General features: G+C 46.5%; 1 protein-coding gene across 2 annotated transcripts in view; it reads right to left on the reverse strand.

The window, feature by feature from the left end:
- Window positions 1–16,657, reverse strand: part of ADGRG4 (adhesion G protein-coupled receptor G4) — a 1,350,632-nt gene extending 1,333,975 nt beyond the window's left edge. For both annotated transcript variants that reach the window (XM_069212461.1, XM_069212460.1), the window contains exon 1: window positions 16,563–16,657. The gene's annotated coding sequence lies outside the window, so the exon portion shown is untranslated. The remainder of the gene's footprint in view (window positions 1–16,562) is intronic.
- Between the last annotated feature and the right edge of the window lie 1,210 nt (window positions 16,658–17,867).

Below are 17,867 nucleotides of genomic sequence, written 5' to 3' on the forward strand. Positions count from 1 at the left end.
CCTTCGTGCACAGCCAAGCCTGGGTCCACGGCACTCTAACCTGCATTGCACGACTTTCTATGTTGGTCTCCGGCGACGTGGGACTCCTTTGTGCAACTTCGGCGAGCACCGTTTCACGCATCCTCGTAGTGCCTGTTTCTGGCACTTCTCCGGGTGCTACCTGCTTCAGTGAGGGCTCTTTGTCTTGCTCGACGTCCCCTCTCTCTGCAGGTCCAATTTGCGACCTTCTGGTCCCTCCTGGGCCCCAGCAGCGTCCAAAAAACGCCAAACGCACGAGTTGCGTGTAGCAAGGCTTGTTGGCGTCCATCCGGCGGGAAAACACTTCTGCACGACTCTCCAAGGCGTGTGGGATCCATCCTCCAAAGGGGAAGTCTCTAGCCCTTGTCGTTCCTGCAGTATTCACAGTTCTTCAGCCTAGTAAGAGCTTCTTTGCACCAACCGCTGGCATTTCTTGGGCATCTGCCCATCTCCGAGCTGCTTGTGACTTTTGGACTTGGTCCCCTTGTTCCACAGGTACCCTCAGACAGGAATCCATCGTTGTTGCATTGCTGATTTGTGTTTTCCTTGCATTCTCCCTCTAACACGACTATTTTGTCCTTAGGGGAACTTTAGTGCACTTTGCACTCACTTTTCAGGGTCTTGGGGAGGGTTATGTTTCTAACTCTCACTATTTTCTAATAGTCCCAGCGACCCTCTACAAGGTCACATAGGTTTGGGGTCTATTCGTGGTTCACATTCCACTTTTGGAGTATATGGTTTGTGTTGCCCCTATCCCTATGTTTCCCCATTGCATCCTATTGTAACTATACATTATTTGCACTGTTTTCTAAGACTATACTGCATATTTTTGCTATTGTGTATATATATCTTGTGTATATTTCCTATCCTCTCACTGAGGGTACACTCTAAGATACTTTGGCATATTGTCATAAAAATAAAGTACCTTTATTTTTAGTATAACTGTGTATTGTGTTTTCTTATGATATTGTGCATATGACACTAAGTGGTACTGTAGTAGCTTCACACGTCTCCTAGTTCAGCCTGAGCTGCTTTGCTAAGCTACCATTATCTATCAGCCTAAGCTGCTAGACACCCTATACACTAATAAGGGATAACTGGGCCTGGTGCAAGGTGCAAGTACCCCTTGGTACTCACTACAAGCCAGTCCAGCCTCCTACATTGGTTGTGCAGCGGTGGGATAAGTGCTTTGAGACTACTTACCACTCTTGTCATTGTACTTTTCATAAGAGAAAAATATACAAAACAAGGTCAGTGTATATACACATAGCCAAAAAGTTTTGCATTTCCTCTTTTCACTCTTTTCTAAGTGCTGAAAAGTACTTCTAAACTTTCAAAAAGTTCTTAAAAGTTTAAAAAGTTTTTTTCTGTCTTTCCAAAAAAGTTCAGAAAACTTTTTTCTCTTTGTCTATCACTTTAACTCTCTCTAAAAATGTCTGGCACAGGAAAAAATGTTGAACTGTCCAAACTTGCATATGATCACCTTAGCTGGAAAGGAGCAAGGAGTCTCTGCATAGAGAGAGGTTTGAGTGTAGGGAAGAATCCTTCCTTAGAACTGTTAATTAATATGCTTAGAGTACAGGATAAGGCCATAAGTGCCCAATCTGTAGAAAAAGTAGCTAATGGTTCTCAATCTGATCCAGGGACTCCCCCAGGAAAAGGTTCAGGAAAGAAACTTCTCAGCCTGCCCATTACTAGACAGTCTAGCATAGTTGGTACAGAGGTTGAATCACATCATACTGATGATGTGCTCTCACATTATGCTGGTAGCCAAGCTGTTAGGGTGCCCTTGGTAAGGGACAGGTCTCCTTCTGTTCATTCCCATCATACCTCTGTATCTAGAAATGTCCCTCCCACCCACCCTGATGACAGATTGTTAGAAAGGGAGCTCAATAGATTGAGAGTGGAACAAACCAGACTGAAGCTCAAGAAGCAACAGCTGGATTTGGATAGACAGTCTTTAGAAATAGAGAGGGAAAGACAGAAGTTGGGTTTAGATACCCATGGTGGCAGCAGCAGTATTCCCCATAGTCATCCTGCAAAAGAGCATGATTCCAGGAATCTGCACAAGATAGTTCCCCCTTATAAGGAGGGGGATGACATTAACAAGGGGTTTGCTGCACTTGAGAGGGCCTGTGCTGTACAGGATGTCCCTCAAAAGCAGTGGGCTGCTATCCTATGGCTATCATTTAGTGGAAAAGGTAGGGATAGGCTCCTTACAGTGAAAGAAAATGATGCCAATAATTTTACAGTTCTTAAGAATGCACTCCTGGATGGTTATGGCTTAACCACTGAACAGTACAGGATAAAGTTCAGAGAGACCAAAAAGGAGTCTTCACAAGACTGGGTTGATTTCATTGACCATTCAGTGAAGGCCTTGGAGGGGTGGTTACATGGCAGTAAAGTTACTGATTATGAAAGCCTGTATAACACAATCCTGAGAGAGCATATACTTAATAATTGTGTGTCTGATTTGTTGCACCAGTACCTGGTAGACTCTGATCTGACCTCTCCCCAAGAATTGGGAAAGAAGGCAGACAAATGGGTCAGAACAAGGGTGAACAGAAAAGTTCATACAGGGGGTGACAAAGATGGCAATAAGAAGAAAGATGGTGAAAAATCTCAAGATAAGCATGGGGATAAGGGTAAAACCAAAGATCCCACTTCAAATCTTAAACACTCTTCAGAGGGTGGGGATAAAACAAATTCTTCCTCTTCTTCCCAACCTGCACACATTAAAAAGCCTTGGTGCTTTGTGTGTAAAAATAGAGGCCATAGGCCAGGGGATAAGTCCTGTCCAGGTAAACCCCCTGAGCCTACCACCACTAATACATCAAGCTCTAGTGCCCCTAGCAGTAGTGGTACTTGTGGTGGGACTGCTGGCAACAGTCAAGCAAAGGGTGTAGTTGGGTTCACTTATGGGTCCATAGTGGAAACTGATGTAATCAGTCCCAAGACAGTTTCTGTCACACCTAGTGGCATTGGCCTTGCCACACTGGCTGCTTGTCCCCTTACAATGGATAAGTACAGGCAGACAGTTTCAATAAATGGTGTTGAGGCCTTGGCCTACAGGGACACAGGTGCCAGTTTCACTTTGGTGACTGAAAACCTAGTGCCTCCTGAACAACACATCATTGGACAACAGTATAAGATTATTGATGTCCATAACTCCACTAAGTTTCTTCCCTTAGCTATAATTCAGTTTAGTTGGGGTGGAGTTACTGGCCCTAAGCAGGTGGTGGTATCACCTAGCTTACCTGTAGACTGTCTCTTAGGTAATGACCTAGAGGCCTCAGGTTGGGCTGATGTAGAGTTTTATGCCCATGCAGCCATGCTGGGCATCCCTGAGGAATTGTTCCCTCTCATTTCTACTGAAATGAAAAAGCAAAGGAGAGAAGGCCTGAAAACTCAGGATCCCTCTCCATCAACAGGTAAAAAGGGTATCACAGTATCCCCTAACCACCCTACCATTCAGGATACTATTCCTGTGGTGGGAGAAACCTCTCCTAGGGTGGCACCTGTTCCAAGGGAATCATCAGCTGGCAAAGCTGGACTCCCTGAGGTGGAAGTACCTCTCTGTGGGATAACTAACATTGGTGAGAAAAACAGCACCATTTTAGTTAACATGGAGCATCCCTCCAACCCTCCCAGAGAAACTTTAGTGCAGGAACCCTGCACTACCTCACAACACTTAGGACAGCATCCCTGCCCTAGTGTGGAGCTCATAGGACAGCATCCCTGCCCTGCTCCAACTCAAGAGAAACAGCATCCCTGTTCTCTCTTCCAGCCAGATGGACAAAGTTTTTGCCCAGCTATGGCTTTTCTGAGACAGCATCCCTGTCTGGCATTTCCATCACTACAAATAGGTTCAGTGGACAATTCCCACTGCTCTAAACTAAAACTTACTGATAGAAACTCTGAAAATACATCTTCACCTTGTTGCTTAGCTAAAAAACTTCAAACAGGGTGGTTTACATCCCCACAGGGAAGTAACCATACAGTGGATGATAAAGGGAGTAACCAATCTATTGCAGAGCTACTCTCTACTTATCACCACTTAGACAATAAAGTCTCAACTGGCCAAGGTTAGCCTTATTGTCCTTCGTTTGGGGGGGGGTTGTGTGAGAAGGTAGCCTCTTTCTAGCCTTGTTACCCCCACTTTTGGCCTGTTTGTGAGTGTATGTCAGGGTGTTTGTCACTGTTTTCACTGTCTCACTGGGATCCTGATAGCCAGGCCTCAGTGCTCATAGTGAAAACACTATATTTTCAGTATGGTTGTTATGTGTCACTGGGATCCTGCTGGTCAGGACCCCAGTGCTCATAGGTTTGTGGCCTATATGTATGTGTCACTGGGACCCTGTCACACAGGGCCCCAGTGCTCATAGGTGGGCATGTATATGTTCCCTGTGTGGTGCCTAACTGTCTCACTGAGGCTCTGCTAACCAGAACCTCAGTGGTTATGTTCTCTCATTACTTTCAAATTGTCACTAACAGGCTAGTGACCATTTTTACCAATTTTCATTGGCTTACTGGAACACCCTTATAATTCCCTAGTATATGGTACTGAGGTACCCAGGGTATTGGGGTTCCAGGAGATCCCTATGGGCTGCAGCATTTCTTTTGCCACCCATAGGGAGCTCTGACAATTCTTACACAGGCCTGCCACTGCAGCCTGAGTGAAATAACGTCCACGTTATTTCACAGCCATTTTACACTGCACTTAAGTAACTTATAAGTCACCTATATGTCTAACCTTTACCTGGTAAAGGTTAGGTGCAAAGTTACTTAGTGTGTGGGCACCCTGGCACTAGCCAAGGTGCCCCCACATTGTTCAGAGCCAATTCACTGAACTTTGTGAGTGCGGGGACACCATTACACGCGTGCACTACATATAGGTCACTACCTATATGTAGCTTCACAATGGTAACTCCGAATATGGCCATGTAACATGTCTATGATCATGGAATTGCCCCCTCTATGCCATCCGGGCATAGTTGGCACAATCCCATGATCCCAGTGGTCTGTAGCACAGACCCTGGTACTGCCAAACTGCCCTTCCTGGGGTTTCACTGCAGCTGCTGCTGCTGCCAACCCCTCAGACAGGCATCTGCCCTCCTGGGGTCCAGCCAGGCCTGGCCCAGGATGGCAGAACAAAGAACTTCCTCTGAGAGAGGGTGTGACACCCTCTCCCTTTGGAAAATGGTGTGAAGGCAGGGGAGGAGTAGCCTCCCCCAGCCTCTGGAAATGCTTTGTTGGGCACAGATGTGCCCAATTCTGCATAAGCCAGTCTACACCGGTTCAGGGACCCCTTAGCCCCTGCTCTGGCGCGAAACTGGACAAAGGAAAGGGGAGTGACCACTCCCCTGACCTGCACCTCCCCTGGGAGGTGTCCAGAGCTCCTCCAGTGTGCTCCAGACCTCTGCCATCTTGGAAACAGAGGTGCTGCTGGCACACTGGACTGCTCTGAGTGGCCAGTGCCACCAGCTGACGTCAGAGACTCCTGCTGATAGGCTCCTTCAGGTGTTAGTAGCCTTTCCTCTCTCCTAGGTAGCCAAACCCTCTTTTCTGGCTATTTAGGGTCTCTGTCTCTGGGGAAACTTTAGATAACGAATGCATGAGCTCAGCCGAGTTCCTCTGCATCTCTCTCTTCACCTTCTGATAAGGAAACGACCGCTGACCGCGCTGGAAGCCTGCAAACCTGCAACATAGTAGCAAAGACGACTACTGCAACTCTGTAACGCTGATCCTGCTGCCTTCTCGACTGTTTTCCTGCTTGTGCATGCTGTGGGGGTAGCCTGCCTCCTCTCTGCACCAGAAGCTCCGAAGAAATCTCCCGTGGGTCGACGGAATCTTCCCCCTGCAACCGCAGGCACCAAAAAGCTGCATTTCCGGTCCCTTGGGTCTCCTCTCAGCACGACGAGCGAGGTCCCTCGAATCCAGCGACACCGTCCAAGTGACCCCCACAGTCCAGTGACTCTTCAGCCCAAGTTTGGTGGAGGTAAGTCCTTGCCTCACCTCGCTGGGCTGCATTGCTGGGAACCGCGACTTTGCAAGCTACTCCGGCCCCTGTGCACTTCCGGTGGAAATCCTTCGTGCACAGCCAAGCCTGGGTCCACGGCACTCTAACCTGCATTGCACGACTTTCTATGTTGGTCTCCGGCGACGTGGGACTCCTTTGTGCAACTTCGGCGAGCACCGTTTCACGCATCCTCGTAGTGCCTGTTTCTGGCACTTCTCCGGGTGCTACCTGCTTCAGTGAGGGCTCTTTGTCTTGCTCGACGTCCCCTCTCTCTGCAGGTCCAATTTGCGACCTTCTGGTCCCTGCTGGGCCCCAGCAGCGTCCAAAAAACGCCAAACGCACGAGTTGCGTGTAGCAAGGCTTGTTGGCGTCCATCCGGCGGGAAAACACTTCTGCACGACTCTCCAAGGCGTGGGGGATCCATCCTCCAAAGGGGAAGTCTCTAGCCCTTGTCGTTCCTGCAGTATTCACAGTTCTTCAGCCTAGTAAGAGCTTCTTTGCACCAACCGCTGGCATTTCTTGGGCATCTGCCTATCTCCGAGCTTCTTGTGACTTTTGGACTTGGTCCCCTTGTTCCACAGGTACCCTCAGACAGGAATCCATCGTTGTTGCATTGCTGATTTGTGTTTTCCTTGCATTCTCCCTCTAACACGACTATTTTGTCCTTAGGGGAACTTTAGTGCACTTTGCACTCACTTTTCAGGGTCTTGGGGAGGGTTATGTTTCTAACTCTCACTATTTTCTAATAGTCCCAGCGACCCTCTACAAGGTCACATAGGTTTGGGGTCCATTCGTGGTTCACATTCCACTTTTGGAGTATATGGTTTGTGTTGCCCCTATCCCTATGTTTCCCCATTGCATCCTATTGTAACTATACATTATTTGCACTGTTTTCTAAGACTATACTGCATATTTTTGCTATTGTGTATATATATCTTGTGTATATTTCCTATCCTCTCACTGAGGGTACACTCTAAGATACTTTGGCATATTGTCATAAAAATAAAGTACCTTTATTTTTAGTATAACTGTGTATTGTGTTTTCTTATGATATTGTGCATATGACACTAAGTGGTACTGTAGTAGCTTCACACGTCTCCTAGTTCAGCCTGAGCTGCTTTGCTAAGCTACCATTATCTATCAGCCTAAGCTGCTAGACACCCTATACACTAATAAGGGATAACTGGGCCTGGTGCAAGGTGCAAGTACCCCTTGGTACTCACTACAAGCCAGTCCAGCCTCCTACAGCTAGCTGTCAGACTGCCCTACAATGTGTAGCTGAAATCAGAAGGTGATGTGAATAAGGAGGATGCAGGGTGAGGTACAGCAGCTAAACAGACCGATGTACATCAGGAAAATACTCAATGGAGCACTAGGTGATGCACCTTAGGTGGCACAGAAAATGCGTCTCATTGGAACACTAAGTGATGTGCCACATGGTAAGACTGGGTGTTTTACATCTTGGAAGACTTAGCGTGCACTGCAATCCACCAGTGTCAAACTATTTTCCATGAAGACACCGTCACAGATACAATCAAGGCGAGACTGTTGTATTCCCCACTAACTAGGTCTCCAGGCACTTGGGGCCTGATTTAGATTTCGGTGGATGGATTACTCCATCACTACGGTGACAGATATCCCATCCACTGAAATATAAATCCCATCATTTCCTATTAGACTTATATATCAGCGGATGGGATATTTTTCACCGTTGTGATGGAGGAACCTGTCTAAATCTAAATAAGGTCCTTGGCCTGGAAACCAACATTGCCCTCCTAAGCCTCATTTACTCTCCAGTTAAATGCAGACAAGCAGTTAAACCCCAGCTGATGGGAAGAGGTGTAGGGTGAGCCTAGGTACAATACACAACAATGATCACAGCTATAACAAAGATGTGGATGTCCAGCCAGAGTTGAGATTACAATACTACTTCAAAATATGGAAATAATTTACATTAGGAATGGGTATTCTGTTAATAGAAAAGTGCAAAAACACAATATACAATGAAAATAGTAATGCCACGCAACACAGTGGTAAAACCAGGAGGGCTGACTATTCATAATAATCACAGTGTTAGAGTTAAAATAGAAACTGTTTAAAATTGAGTTGTACTTAAGGCACGATTCACAAAGGTATACCTACACTTTTGTGTAAGTTTACTATTTTTTTTGACATTCACATACTACCACACATATTTTACTAATAGTAATTTTAGGACTGCAGTGACTCCGCACTCCTGGCCGAGACTCCAGACATAAAAAGATAGGCCTGTTTTCTGTTTTTATGTGTGGAGTTCTCCCCCCCAACTGCGGAGTCTCCGTGGTCATGAAATTAGTGTTAGTAAAAGTAAACTCGTAGTTTGTGAATGTAAAAGAAAATAGCAAACTTATGTAAAAGTGACATTTACCTTTGTGAATCAAGCCCATATTGTATGCGAGCAGTCTTTGAGAATACCTAAAAACAAGAACAAACAAAATGTCAATTGACACTTCAGTGTACCTGCAACTTGAGGTATGCTACCCGAGTATGAAGCCCTAAATGGCATGCTACAAATGTATGATAGCAACTGTGTGACTACAACAATAGTTTGAAGGTAGGAATATATAGTTAATTATTGATTTACTATACTTAATTCCATCGATGTGTTCCTTGCGAGAAACATGGCGACATAACAATTCTTTGTTTGAAAAAAAACTTTATGTAGAATAAAAATGGTTGATTACATAATGAATATATTTATAGATGATTTCACATTGACAGCCCTCAGATAACCCTAGGAAGCTACACCTTGGCCCCTTGGTTACTCGGCGTGCACCCGGTCATCTGTCAGCTCCAATTCAAAATGTAGCTCAGTACTCCTTCACAACCTCCCTCACATTTCGCTTCTTTGCTAGGACTTCTAGGTTGATTTCCACAAACATGTACTTTTCCAGTTGGAACAATTTATAAAAACGTTTACATAAGAAATGCAGATTTGCAAAATGTGGAACCCATACTCGGGAATTCCAGATCCTTATTTATAAAATCACGAGCTGCAAATATGTGTGCAGCTAATACTAGCAACAACAGAAAAGATGCAAAACGTGCCGTTTTTCCTGCAGTCGCTGTGACCAAGGGTCAGGGATTTTGTTTTTCCCAGGGGAGTGTCTTGGGTGTTGCAATGCGGATGTATAGAGTACCGACAAAGTTTAAACTTGGTGGGTGTTCACAGACGTAAGCAATTTTGTTTGTACAGCTCAATTAAAGAGTTACAGGGGATGTTTAAAGCTTCGGAAAGTGCCTCTAACATCGTGTTAAAAAGAGTGCAGAGGAAGTGTTTTTTTCAGATGGAAATAGTGCATAAGCACGTTTTCCCAGGCCTGAAGATTCTGCGGTTTTTGACGTAAGCCTACACATCAGACTTCAAAGGACCAGATAAATAATAAACAAAAATATAAATTTACACCAGGAGGTTTACGCTTTTCGTGGATGTAGATTTAGGCATTTAGATGTTCAAAAGTCATAGGTTTCGGATGTAGGGCTGAAGAACACTGTAGTGTTGCAGCCCAGTGACATAACAAGAGCTCCCGACGATACCATTATTGACTCACCCACGTGGGTATTCCGGAAAGACCCGCGCGTTCCAGTGTCCCTGTGAGACCCTCTGGTCACATGACGTAGTTAATAAAGGTGTAGGAAAAGGGTGCGTTGTGGAGTTGGTGAAGTGACTGGCCTTATAACTACTCGTGAATAATCTCATGGTGTCTAGTGTGCCATTTATTTCAGCACATATCAATAAGCGCACGCGTGTTGTCTGCGGCCACCATTAAGAAGTGGAGGGGGGTGGGGAGAGCAGTCAGCTGGGAGACAGGAGGGCGGGAAAGGTGCTTCACTGGTGGTGGGGGGGGGTCAGAGGAAGAGGGGAGAAAGGAAAAAGCACTAGGAAAAAACAAGGGGTGAGAGAAGAAAAAGGCAGAAAATGCAGCAGTGAAAGAGCGACAGAGAAAAGAAAAGGCAAATGATAGAAGAGAAAGGCAGAAAATGAAAAAGTGAAAGAGAGAAGAAAAGAAAAGGCAAATGACAAGAAAAAGGCAGAAGGCAGCAGCAGCCAGAGGAGCTGGGCAGGTCAGCAGACACCGACCAGGAGGTCAGTGCAGCTGCCCTCTCACAGTGCTGCCGCTGCCATTAAGAAGGGGAGGGGGCAGGGGGAGCAGTCAGCTGGGAGGCAGGAGTGCGGGAAAGGTGCTTCGTGGGGGGGAGGGCAGAGGAACAGGGGAGAAAGGAAAAAGCACTAGAGAAAAACGAGGGGCGATAGAAGAAAAAGCCAGAAAAAGCAAAAGTGAAAGAGCGACAGAGAGAAGAAAACAAAAGGCAAATGATAGAAGAGAAAGGCAGAAGGCAGCAGCAGCCAGAGGAGCTGGGGAGGGCAGCAGACACCGACCAGGAGGTCAGTACAGTTGCCTTCTCACAGCGCTGTGGTCGCCATTAAGAAGTGGAGGGGGCAAGGAGAGCAGTCACCTGGGAGGCAGGAGGGCAGGAAAGGTGCTTCGCAGCAGGGTGTGAGGGGAGGCAGAGGAAGAGGGGAGAAAGGAAAAAGCACCAGGGAAAATCGAGGGGTGATAGAAGAAAAAGGCAGAAAATGCAAAAGTGAAAGAATGACAGAGAGATGAAAAAGAAAAGGCAAATGATAGAAGAGAAAGGCAGAAGGCAGCAGCAGCCAGAGGAGCTGAGGAGGGCAGCAGACACCGACCATGGGGTCAGTGCAGCTGCCATTGTGACAGACCACAAAACCTTAATACCTCTCTTCCCAGGAACCGCATCAAAACCGCCCCCACGGTTTGAGAAGTGGATGCTCCAACTGCAGGAGTACAACTGCCAGATTGAATACTGCCCTAGGTCTCACTACCCTGCAGATTTATTTTCCAGACACCCCAGAGCCATGATGGAAGAAGAAGAAGACGGAGCCAGTGAGATGGAAGAGTACATGAGAAGGGTTACCGAGAGATCAAGACCCCTTCCCATTTCGATCGAAACCAATCGCCAAGCCACTCAAGATGATGAGTGCCAGCAAAAGGCGCTAAGTGCCGTGCAGACCAACCAGTGGCATCTCACAAAAAAGCAGTGGTCGCAGCTTGGACGCAATGCCAGACGTACCCTGGAGAGACTGTACATCATCCGAGATGAGCTAACTTCCGACCCAGAAGGGTGTTTATTCAGGAGGCACTGCTTGGTCATCCCTTCAAACCTCGCCAGCCAAGTTGTCTAACTGGCCCATGTCGGGCACCAAGGCATGGTGAAAACTAAGAGCCAGCTCAGAACCAAGGTGTGGTTCCCCTTAATGGATGAGAAAGTGGAATCCCTCGTGAAGACCTGAGATTGGTGCCAGGCGGCAGGAAATTCCTTTCTGCCTGCTCCGGTAGAAACTGAAAAGGGCTTGATAGCCATGGGAGTCAACCAGCTTTGACTTTGGGAGCCTACCGGATGGCCACCACACGTTTGTGCTAATCGTTGACTACTCCAGATACCCATAAGTAGAGATCCTACAATCACTGGCGGCCCGAGAGGTGATCCCCAAGTTGGAAAAAATAATAGCCACGAATGGCCTCATGAAGGAGGTGAAGACAGACAATGGACTCAATTTTCAGAGCTAGGAGTTTGTGTCATACCTGACGTCTATGGGAATTGTTCACAAGAGGATAACCCCCGATGGCCTCAAACCAATGGAGAAGTCAAGCGAACTCTTAATAAAGTCATCCGGATTGCGACGGCCCGTCAACAGCCCCCAGAGTTAGCCATATACTCATTTCTCCAAAACTACAGTCACACTCCACGCCACCACTGGGTGTGCTTCAGGTCATCTTTCAATGGGCAAGTAATCATAGACTCTACACCCTGCCTGGACACCTAACCCGGTTGATGATGATAAGACTTATGAGAAGCGCAAATTGGCCAATGAGCAGGCAAGTCGGGAGCGAATAGCCAAAGCCTCAGACCTCCGGGTCAGTCATCTAGTTTTCATGAAAGATCAGATTACAGGGAGCAAATTCCATCTACCATTCAAACACCGTCCCTGGATAATAGTGAGGTGCTGTGGGACGCTTGTGTGGTTCAATAGGGTGAAGAGGAAATCAGCAGATATATAACCGTTTTCAAGCGATAGCACACAGCGGATACCTCTCCTGTCGTGAAGACCGCAGAGGAAATGAGCCCAAGGGTTTATCCGCCCCTGGAGGGTTTTCGTCAACCATGCATTCTCAGGCCGATGCCTGTAGACCGATAACAAATTAAGTTTCACTAGCTGCCAATTCTTCAGGAGAGTCGTCGATTGATACCCCCTCTGCCGCCAGCAGACTATGCTACCCGCACCCGTTACTCTTTGAGACAAATCCCTACTCCTTCGTCCAGACTATTAGACTACGTCCCTTGAGCCACTGAGGCTCTCCTGCTGAAACTACCAGATCAGTCTCATCACACCTGTGACTTCCTTATGTTCAGTGCTGTTATGGTTTTCATTTAAATTGAAGGAGGAATGTAATGTTGCTGCTCAGTGACATAAACTGGAGCTCCCAATGCTACCATTATTGTCTCACCCATGTGGGTATTACAGAAAGACCCCTGCTTTCCAGTGTCCCTGTGAAATACTCCATGGTCATCTGACGAGTTAATAAAGGTGTAGGAAAAAGGCACAGTGGGAAGTAGGTGAAGTGACCAGCCTTATAACTACACATGTATAATCTCATGGTGTCTAGTGTGCTATTTATTTCAGCGCGTATCAATAAGCATGTGCGTGTTGTCTGCAGGACCAGCCACACAACAAACACAAATGTAACACTGAGGGGGACTTCTGCATGCCCAGGTGTCCATATACTGTATACAAGTGTGCATAGGGAAATGCTACTGCATCAGTACAATGTCGCTTTCTTTGCACTTATTTATCTTCATGGGCAAAATACTGCACCTGTGATAAAACTCTTTCCCCGGAATGCTCACTACTCGCTCCTGTTAGACCTGTCAGCTCTTGGCATGGATCCCCTGCCTTTTTGCTTCTGGCTTCCTATTTTTGATCCTATGCTGAATTTCATTTGTGCTGGCTTTAGTACTCTGGGCACTTTACCACTGCTAAACAGTGCTAAAGTGCTAGCGCCCTCTGTCTAAATTGTATTGCCGATTGGTTTACCCATGATTGGCATATTTGATTAACTAGTAAGTCCCTATTATAGCGCACCATGTGTGCCCAGGGCCTGTATATCAAATGCTAATACTTGGCCTGCAGCACTGATTGTGCCACCCACATGAGTGGCCCTGTAAATATGTCTCAGAACTGCCATTGCAGTGCTTGCATGGGTAGTTTTAAATTGCCATTTCAAACTGGCAAGTGCACCAACTTGCCATGCCCAAACCTTCCCCTTTTCTACATGAAAGTCATCCCTAGAGTAGGCCCAGTGTGGGCAGTGTATTTAAAAGTTAGGACATGTACTGGTGTGTTTTACATGTCCTGATAGCAAAATACAGCTACTTTCGTTTTTCATTATTGCAAGGCCTATCTCTCCCATAGGGTATCATGGGGATTGCCTTGAAATAGCTTTTAAGTGTAATTTCCCATTGGAAGCAGATAGCGATATGGAGACTGTGGTCTCTGAAATCACAATTTAAAAATACTACTTTTGGTGAGGTTGGTTTTTGAATTGTAAGTTTGAACATGCCATGTTAGGAAGTAGGCATTTTCTTGCTTAAACATTCTGTGCCTCTGCCTGTCTGTGGCCTACACGCCTGGGTCAGGATAACAGTTGGGCTGTTTGTGAATTCACTCTAGGCAGTCACACAAAAGGAGCTTAGGTGTGCCCTGCATATCCTGATGGACATTCCTGAGCTAGAGTGGTGGGACGAGCTGACACTTGCACCTGAATAGGGCTTTTCATGTCTTTACGCAAAGCAGTCTCCAACCCCATGGAGTGTGTCTGGGGCCAGGGCAGGAAAGGCAGGGTCTTGTGCACTACAAAGACTCTCTTTGAAGTTTGCCTTCTTCAAAGACAGAAATGGGTATAACTACTGGACCTCTCATCCCACAAAGTTGGAAGACGTCTGGACTGAGGACATTCTGCCAGGAAGAAGAGCTGGATGCTGTAGGATGGACTGCCTCTCTGCCTGCTGTTTTGTTGTGCTGGCCTGCTGCTTGCTGCTTCTGTCCTAGGAGTGAAAGGACTGGACTTTGCTTTAAACATCCTGCTTTCCAAGGATCTCCAAGGGCTGGAGTTGAGTTTGCCTCCTGTTAAGAAGCTTCAGGGACATCAAAGACTTGATCTGCCAGCACCTGGGGTCCTCTTCTGAAAACCCTGTCCTTTCAAACGGTGCCAAATCCAGCCTGGGTCCTTGAATGAGGTTTTTGGTGCTACAAGGTGAAAATCCACACATTCACTCAAAGCATCATTTTGAATCGATACATCTCTGTAAGGATTTGACGAATCGCTGCTGTCCACACTGGAACATGGTCCCCGCTGGACGCAACAGCAAATATATTCAATGCAGACCCCAGCTTTCCATCACAGTGCACCAGAAGAACCACCACTGCGTGAGTTTCAAGTACCACATCATCGAAGTCCGTGATGCATAGCCCTGAACCCAATGCAGCACCTGCTTCATCGTTGTGAGATCGACACATCACAGCTTGACTTTTGACGCATCATTGATGCATTGTCCCTTAGTGCCAATTCCATCATCGACACCGCACTGCAGTAAGGAACCGGCATTTCGTGCCTCAAATGCTGCATCACCTCCACTGTGGCAGTAAGGAACCTACGCATCTCCTCCCCTGCCTAGCAGTGAGGAACCAATGCATCAACCTCCCCAGCAACAGTAAGGAACTAACGCATCTCTGACTCTTTCAAAGGATCACCTCCCATGCGGCCCGCACCATCTTTGTTTTTGACACATCTCAGGTACTTTGCCTCAGTCAAGCGCTTCATTGATTTCAAGGATACTATTGCATTTAATCTTTTAAAAGTGATGTCTTTGTGTGTCTATGTTGGATTTTGTCGTTTTGGTCTTGTTTTGCTCAGATAAATATTGGATATTTTTCTAAACTGGTGTGGATTACATTTGTTGTGTTTTCACTGTGCTACTTTGTGTGTGTGCAAATACTTTACACATTGCCTCTGAGATAAGCCTGACTGCTCGTGCCAAGCTACCAAGGGAGTGAGCAGGGGTTTTCTTAGCTGTGTGTTGCCCTTACCCTGACTAGAGTGAGCGTCACTACTTGACAGGGTATAAACCACTGCCAACTAGAAACACCTTTCCTAATAGCTCCCTTGTAGTATTTACTCATGCTCTATGTTTCTCCATTTTGAGACAGTATTGCGTATGAGTACCAGGATTTGACACTCTTTAGGTCTCCTTTTTTGAAGACTTTGAACTCAGATGCAGCCATTTGCGCACATAAGATGTGCTTGCTTGCACAAATTGCTTTGTGAATCAGGCCCTAGGTTTTTCAGGTTTAGTAAGGTCTGTGAATCAGGGAACCACTGCACACTTCCATGCATTTTCGGCATCCTGCAACGGCTGCCTTTGTTCCACATTTCCTGTCTCGGTGTCACTTTATTTCTATATGAAACTACAATGCAGTGCTTAATTTGTAAATAAAAACGTGCCAGTGCCCAGAGCTCTTCTCTGAAACATGCAGCTACTGCATATAAATGTGCAAGCATAGAGGACTGAGGCAGCGCAACCCTGAAGCCATCTCGGGCCTGTTTCATTGATTCACAGCCACTCCCTGCCCCTCCAGTTCACTCGTGCAGCTTCCTGCTTTCTCCATTTGTGAAGCTTTTTCGTTTTTCTCTTCTTCCATCTTTCCCATATGTGTCTTTTGCTCGCAGTAAATGCTTGTGGCAGAAAAATAAATGCCGGCCCTCAAAAATAAGTGCCGGTGCGACGCACCGGAAACCACCGGCTCAAATTAAGCGCTGCTGCAATATTGCTTGAACTTTGATGATGGCGAAGTCCTCATAGCATGCATTGCTTTAAGGAAAAAATAGCGCAAAATATCTGGAAAAGGAAAATCATTTTAGTGAACATCGATGTTCGTGATTATAATTGATTCTCATTTTAAACATTCGAATTTGACTGATCCATGGTTGATTTTCAGGAGAGAAACCTTCGCAATTCTGCAATACGAGTACAGCCCCTACACATTAATGCACAGCCTTACAGTCAGATAGAGGCAGTAATCTGCTCTGTAGAGTAGCCACTGTGGCAGCATAAACCATTGCAGTACAGAATACACCGAGACAGCAATCTACAGCCAACTCCAAGATGGACGGTCCAGCCCATGTCAGCATTCACATACATGTCTGTCTGTCAGCATCATCCATAGCATTACAGAATACACCGTGACAACAATCTACACCCCTCTCCCGGATGGACGGTCTAGCCCATGTCATCAGTCACATACATGCGTTGCACGTTAAAGACTACTCGAACCATAGCCAGAGGTATAATTTAAAATTAAATGTAACTGGTTGAGTATACTTATAGAATCTCAGTAACTGCTTACATTTTCCCTCCTGGGCTCGCAGTGTGATTCCAGGCAGCTTCAACACATCCATGCAGTAGCTGGGAATCAGCCTTACTGGCCTGTGTTCAGTCCCCTTCACAATGTCTGTGGAGGGTAAAATTACAGGTTATGTGTTACGTATTACACCACAAAGTGCAAGCCTCCCACCCTGCAGTAAAGCGGCAGGGAGTTCTCGTAATTGCGTAAAGGTAATAACCTGAAAACGACGGGCTTGTACATCATAAATCTTTCAATACCTGTCCTTCCAGTCACTCATTAACCCCGAGTGAACACTAAAAAAACGCTATCACGGCCATGATTGTTTACATTTCTAAGCCGTTCTTTATTACAGCGGTGTTATCACAGCACTTCAGCACCACAGATAACTGGAGAAATAAAACACTATATTAGATTGTGATTTATAGCTGTTTTTTTCTCATGTCTGTCAGGAGGCCTTTAAAATATTATTTAGCAGCTTGCATCTAATGCTTCTAGGAAGTGCTTAATTTGTGCCGGCACCGCCGTTTATGTTTTTTGTTGATGGTACTTATTTTTCATCATCAGACTTGGCCCACAGCAAGAGGGAAAACCAAAGGCAATTAACGAGGAAAGAAGGGGGAACATTAAGATAGGAAACAGTTTAAAAGAAAACAGGGATGAAAATAGAACCTACATAAAGAAATAGACATAATGAAAGAGGCAAGAGGTGGAATCAAGACTAGTCAGCTTTGGTACTCTACAAGATTGGGCCCCTGAGCATTTTTCTTTTCAATGAATCACTGCCACCAATGCTCTCAAAAAGTAGCTGATCATTGGGTAATATTACATTGGTCCATTCCCGGATGAGCAGTAATTAAATGGCAGCCAAAGGACCATTACCCCATTATCTCCCACCTATTGGCTACGTTGGCATTACCTCCCGTCCCTCCCTCGCCTTCCTTTTAACCAATGAGGCCTCCCGCCTCCCCCCTAGACCCTCCCTTCCCCTTTCAAAAACCCCCCCCACCCTTATCCCCTCCTGTTCTTTTGTCTAGCCCACGCTAGACGGTTTTCTTTCCCTTTCTTACCTGCACGGCGGGGCCTGGAGGTCGTCGGTGGAGGCACTCCTCAGGACGCAGAGCTCCGCAAGGAGTGCGCCGGCTGGGTCGCGTCTTTGACGAGCAGCATGGCTGCTCGGGAGGCGTGTACTGGGGGCCGTCTGACAGAGTCTGCCGGCCCTCTGTGGCTGGGGCGTCGGTTTCCGGGTTTCCGCGCCGCGGAGCCGCGGGGAACTGAGGGACTTCGATTTTGAGCTGCTCTTCAGGT

This window comes from Pleurodeles waltl, chromosome 2_1, assembly GCF_031143425.1.
Source record: "Pleurodeles waltl isolate 20211129_DDA chromosome 2_1, aPleWal1.hap1.20221129, whole genome shotgun sequence".
Classification (NCBI taxonomy): domain Eukaryota; kingdom Metazoa; phylum Chordata; class Amphibia; order Caudata; family Salamandridae; genus Pleurodeles; species Pleurodeles waltl.